Here is a 6066-nt window from a genome sequence, read left to right as displayed (position 1 = left end):
CAAGTCTAACAAATAATAACCAGATCTATGCGTTCAGTTGGTGATTTAGCAGAGTTCCAGGTTTGGAACAGAAAAAATGCATCTTCAAACTCTGGTCTTTTTGTTTGTTTTGGGCTTTTGAGACAGGGTGTCTCTGTGTGTAGACACGGCTGTCCTGAAACTTTCTCTATAGACCAGACTGGCCTCGAACTCACAGACATCACCTGCCTCTGCCTCCAAAGTACTGGGATTAAAGGCGTGTGTCATCACAGTCCAGCAGAACCAGTCTTTATTCTTTGCCGCCTGAGCTGTTATAGCTGAGGTCCATTGTTAAAGTAGGCTTTTTGTTTTGTTTTTTCCTTTTCACTACAGTAAATAATGTAATAATCATGCATTAATTACATTCTGCTATTGTTTATTTATTTGTTAGTTAGTGAGTCTGGATATTGCTGTGTTGCCCAGTTTGGTCATGAACTTGTGAATTCAAGCTGCCTTCTGACTCAGCCTCCCATATAGTTGCAGGTATGAGCCATTTCACCCAGTTAGAAATCACCATTTTAACACAAGTATGTAGGCACAAGGTTGTGTAACCATCCCCACTGTCTTGTTTTAAAACATTCTCTTCAAAGAAACCCATTTCCTCCACCCCTGGCCCTTTTAACCCTTAGATTTGGTATTTCCCTCTGATGGAAACATTTTTTTGCAAATGCTATGGGGGGCATATATATGTTCAGGTCCGTACACATGTGAGTGTGGGGTATGCACACATATATGTATATGCACATGGAAGCCAGAGATCAGTCTCGTGTCATTCCTCGGGAGCCCTTCACTGTATTTTTTGAGACAGGGTCTCTCACTGAGACCTGCGGCTTACTGATTAGGCTAGTCTTGTCTCCACCTCCCTAGCACCGAAGTTACCAGTATGAGTACCACATCCCAAGGTTTTATGTGGGAGCTTTGGATCAAATTCAGGTCTTATGCTTAAGAGGCAAACACTTTACCAACTGAGCCATCTCCCCAACTTGTAACTTTTCCCCCTTTATTTTCTTTATAAATGTGAGGCAGTTTGGATGCTCTTAATGTACACATTTCTTTGTGGCATTACTGTAACATGCCTGACATATGTCCTGACATGCCTGCATAATTTTTGGCTTCCATCATCATCATCATCGTCATCGTCATTGTCGTGAGTGTGGGAACATGCGGGCTACAGTGTGTTTGTGGAGGTCAGTGAACAACTTTTGGGGGTCAGTTCTCTCCCACCTTCCACTTTTACCTTGTTCCAAGGGTCAAACTCGGATTATCAGGTTTGCATAGCAAGTGCTCTACCCATTGAACCATCTTACTGGCCCAAGGTTCTAATGTTTTGTTTTGTTTTTTTATTTTTCAAGATTTTTCAAACAGGGTTTCTCTATGTAGCCCTGGTGGTCCTACAACTCACTGTGTAAACTAGGCTGGCCTTGAACTCACAGAGATTCACCTGCCTCCGCCTCCCAAGTGCTGGGATTAAAAGTGTGCACCAGCACCACCTGGCTCCAAGGTTCTAATATTAAAATATGGTTTGTGCACAATGCTTGTAATCCTAGCACTCTAGGTGACTCAAGCTGGAAGATGGAAATTCCCACTGAACAAATCCATCAGTTAATTCAATCTGTTAGTCATGCTTTACCTCACTTATATTTGCTTTTCATACAGCTAGGCCCGTATTTATCCCTAGTCTTTGTGATCTGATGTTTATAAGACTATGGCAACCATTCCTTGCTTACTATTCTAGAGGGTTTCTTTTTACATTTACTTACTTTGTGTGGTTGGTGGTGGGTGTCTCATGGCATGCATGTAGACGTAGGTCAGAAGATAAATTGCAGTTCTTTCACCATGTGGGGGCTGGGAATCAAAGTCAGGCCATCTGGCTTGGTGACAAATACCTTTACCCACCTGAGCTATCTCTTGCCAACATTCTAGCATTTTCTATGTATATTTGAATCAGCACAATCTAGACATATCTCATTCCTGTCAGCACCAGGTCCTATCAATCCACCTGTTGGAACCACTGTGTTTTGTTCACAGCTCCAAGGTGCTAAGACTTTGTAAGACCACTCTCCGTGTGTTAGCTTCTTCACATTGTCCTTCCTATTATTATATCTTGTCCCCTAAGGGACACAGATTCTTCAGTGCAGGGCACTAACTATGCCCTTGTTACCATGACCACAACATGTAGAATGATGCTTTGAACAGGCTCAGTGCCCAGACTCCCCAGAAGTACAGCATGGGTACTACAAGGAATCCTACAGAGGACTCCAAAGACTGGAACCCCAGCTGAGGAAGCTGCCAGTTTGCTAGGTGTGGTCATATGCTGCCTCCCCTCTGGGCCCTCCTTATCAGGCAAAGGGACCCTTACTGCAATCCCTGGGCATTTTCATTCCTAAAGGCCACTCTCTGTGCCTAGAGCTAGGGTGTTCAGACATAGGAGTAGCTAGTGCCAAAGGTCAATGCTCACTCTCAGTGTCTTCCCCAATTAGTCAAAGCAGCAGCCAGGTCTCCGTTCCCAGCATTCCTGTTTCCCCATAGGCCCTAGCCACTCTTCCTGACTTCCCCAGCTGCAATGAGGCCATTGAAGTCTGGTATCCATGTACAAAGTGCCAGATCCTAGGGAGGCCAAACTGGGCAGTCTTCACAGCATCTCTGGGAGGCACGTGTGCGGGTATTTCTACCTAAAACAACATGGCAATACACAGACACTGATATGTATTTCAATCACCCGCCTAGAAAGTGGTGGCACTAGTGTCCAAATCCGAGTCTGTCTGACTTGGATCAACCCTCCACACGCTCCATGAGTGGTATAGTGTGATTTGTAGAGTAGGTCAAAGACACCAAAGCAGTAGTATCTGGTGCTGCAGACAGAATCCTTGCTAACACCGATTGCATATTAACGTGATACCAGTCCCCACTAAGCTCTCCTATGATCCTATCATATGCATACGATTTTGAAATGAGCCATTCTATCTCATTTTAAGTGAGAAATAAGCTTAGTGAGTCATCACTTGCCTAGGATTTGAACCCAGGCAACCTGGCTTCAGTCATTCCCGTTTGGAATAGGTTGCTATGTTCTTACCCTGATGATGCCTCTCTGCTGACAGTGTAGTAACTACATATGTAACCCCATTTTTCTTGAGCCCTGTCATACAATAAATAGGTGTCTTCTAAAGTAGTGGGTATCCTGATGAATTTCCTTATTGATATGTCCATTTCTGTGACAGTGCAGTCATAATTGACATACTAGTAGTATGCCCAGAATGGCCTCTCTCCAATGAGCTGTGTAACTTGTGCTTTTCTCACCTGGAAAATGGGCCCAGCATTGGTTGAGATTAGACCCAGTGTGAAGGACGTGTTTGCTTCTAAAGATCAGTGTTGAGGGCAAACAGCTGCAGAGACATGCCTGGTGGGCCTGTTTCTTGGGTAAGGAAGGCAGGGCGTTGTTTTTTTTTTGGGGGGGGGGGTGTTGAAGTGACTATTGCAGGCTGGAGCAAGTGGTACAGGTGGTTCTGGGCATTTTAGGCCATGCGACTTTTCTTCAGCACAAGTCAAGACACCAGCTGACGTTTTCCAGCGCAGTAGAAGCACAGGAGGGGTGACGGCTGAGGCCATGAAAGAACGGCTGAAGTGATAGAAGCAGGAGTCAGTGAAGACTCAGGGACATGAAGCTGAGAAGAGACCGAGCGGCCACCGGACTGGAGGCCACACCCCTCATGCTGGGGAGGGGGGTTTGGAACTCTGGGAAGGGAAGGGGTGCTGGGCAGAACGACGAGGCTGAGAGCAAGAAAAGCAGAGCTCACAGAGGTGGAGGATGCCGGCATGGTGCAGAGGTGGGGCCTCAGAAACCCAGATAGGCTCTTTCAGTGGTTTAGGGGGGCTTCCACAGGTAACCTCTCTAAAAAGAGACACACCCAGGGGGAAGTTCCACACTCTTCATGATCATTAAGAGGTCTGGGTTCAGTCTGCAGCACAACGGACAAAAGGCTTGAGGTGGATTCTGACAGGTCTCAACCCTTCTCAGACGGCAAATGCTTCAGTTGAAGAAGAGAGACCATTCCGATCCCAGGATTTCTCAAGAGTCTGACACCCACCAAAGAGGACAAATTTTTATTTTGCTAGAGTGGGGCTTGTGAAAGCCTAACGCTGCCACCCCTCCAACCCACCTTTAGCTGAAGTGTAGCTTATCAAAGTTACCCCAAGGCTTTTAGAGCATCCTATGGGAGGAAGGACTGGGCACAGGAAGGGAGCACAGCAGTCACCCATTGCCACTGCCATTGCAGTTGGCCCCTTGGGCCCTCTTAAAATCACCCCCAGGGTAGGGGAAGTGTGGATGGGTAAGAGGATGAGCTTCAGGCATTCCAACCACACAGATGCACACTATACCGAGCCAGCCTCTCCCTCTGCTCTCCCCAGTCTCCCAACAGGAGACATATGCCCCAAGCACAGGGAGGATGCAGGCAGGAAGGGCAGGTGATGAAGCTACAACAGCACACGGATCCCAGGCTCGAGAGGAACAAAGGGAAAGGAAGGAAGGGAGGAAAACCCCCGATTCCTTCTCAAGTGGCCTCATCGGGGATGCTCCCTGCCTGTGCTAGCCTGTCCAAGTAAGAACCATCAGTTCTTGCCTTTTGTGGAATGTGGAAATCTGGGCAACACTTTGAGACTTTTTTTTTTTTAAAACTGGACCAGAGCAGTGCAACAGGTTTGTGTATAGCATTGAACTGAGTATATCTTTTTTTTTTTTTTTTTTTTTTTTCCGAGACAGGGTTTCTCTGTGCAACTTTGCGCCTTTCCTGGAACTCACTCTGTAGCCCAGGCTAGCCTTGAACTCACAGAGATCCGCCTGGCTCTGCCTCCCGAGTGCTGGGATTAAAGGCGTGCGCCACCACCGCCCGGCCTGAACTGAGTATATCTTGATGTCAGGAACAAGGTCCCCGAGTTTCTGGGGCAGCAGCACATTATATTCATGTGCTTCCTCTGGGCAGAATGAAAAGGACAGGAGACGTGTTCTTTCTATGCTGCTTTATTTTCGTAAGGATACACTGAAACGTTAGATGGAAACAGCTAATGACAACATGTGGAAATGAGGTGTCGGCATCTACAACCACTGCTACAGTAATATATGAATCTGTATTTTCATTACATGTTTACTTTGATATTGTCTCTTTATATATGTAATATCATAATGGAGAATACAGTTAAGTAGGTATCCTGCATTTCAGAGAAGCAGGAGGTGGGAAACCACCCCCAACAGCCCCCGAGACCTGCTAAACTCTTGAGGGAAAGTTCTAAGAATCACAAGATAAAGGACTTTGCAGTCTTGAACACAGACCAAGAGCAGACAACTCTGTTACAAGGGATTCAACTTGTCCCGATTTTGAAATGTTCTATTCTTGTTGACGACAGCCCTGTGCCTGCTCAGCTGGCACTCTAGAGTTTTTGTCTCTCAAAACTGCAGGAACGTCTGAGGAGGCGCAAATATTGTCATGCAAGTTTCCAAACCCATAAACTATTTTTACTATTAATTAAAACAAATTTTTTAAAAAAATTAAAAAGAACAGGAGGGTTAGTTTTGTTAAGCTTCCAGAAGTAGTCACTGTGACGATGTTGTTCTGAAACAGGCTTGTTTCTCAGATCTTCTTAGACTTTCCAAATCACCTGTGTGCTCCAGGCTTTAAAGTAGGAACACTCAGAGAACACGCCACGTGGGGGAGTCAAACGTTAGTACAGGGAAACGTCAGTTAAGAATTACAGCTAAGTTTAAAATGTTAATTTTCTGGAAATTTGTGTTAGTCATGTGAAAGCACAAAAGAACAGAAGGAAGGACAGAGTTTTGATGAAGTTCAACCATGCATTCTGGCAGGTTCTTTACTGCTCACAGAATAAGGTGAGCAGTGAGTTGGAGCAGCCGCTACAACTCTTGCACATCAGTCATGTGACCGCACAGTGGGTCCCAGATGAGCCCTGAAAGGCATCTCAGTGGGAGCCTTATCACCTATGCTTCTTGCTTACATCATCAAGTGGCTACATGGTTAGCACTTTTCTGCTCTATGA

This window comes from Peromyscus californicus, unplaced genomic scaffold (assembly GCF_007827085.1).
Source record: "Peromyscus californicus insignis strain IS unplaced genomic scaffold, ASM782708v3 Scaffold_10__1_contigs__length_136768540, whole genome shotgun sequence".
NCBI lineage: Eukaryota > Metazoa > Chordata > Mammalia > Rodentia > Cricetidae > Peromyscus > Peromyscus californicus.
Note: the sequence above shows the minus strand (reverse complement) of the source record.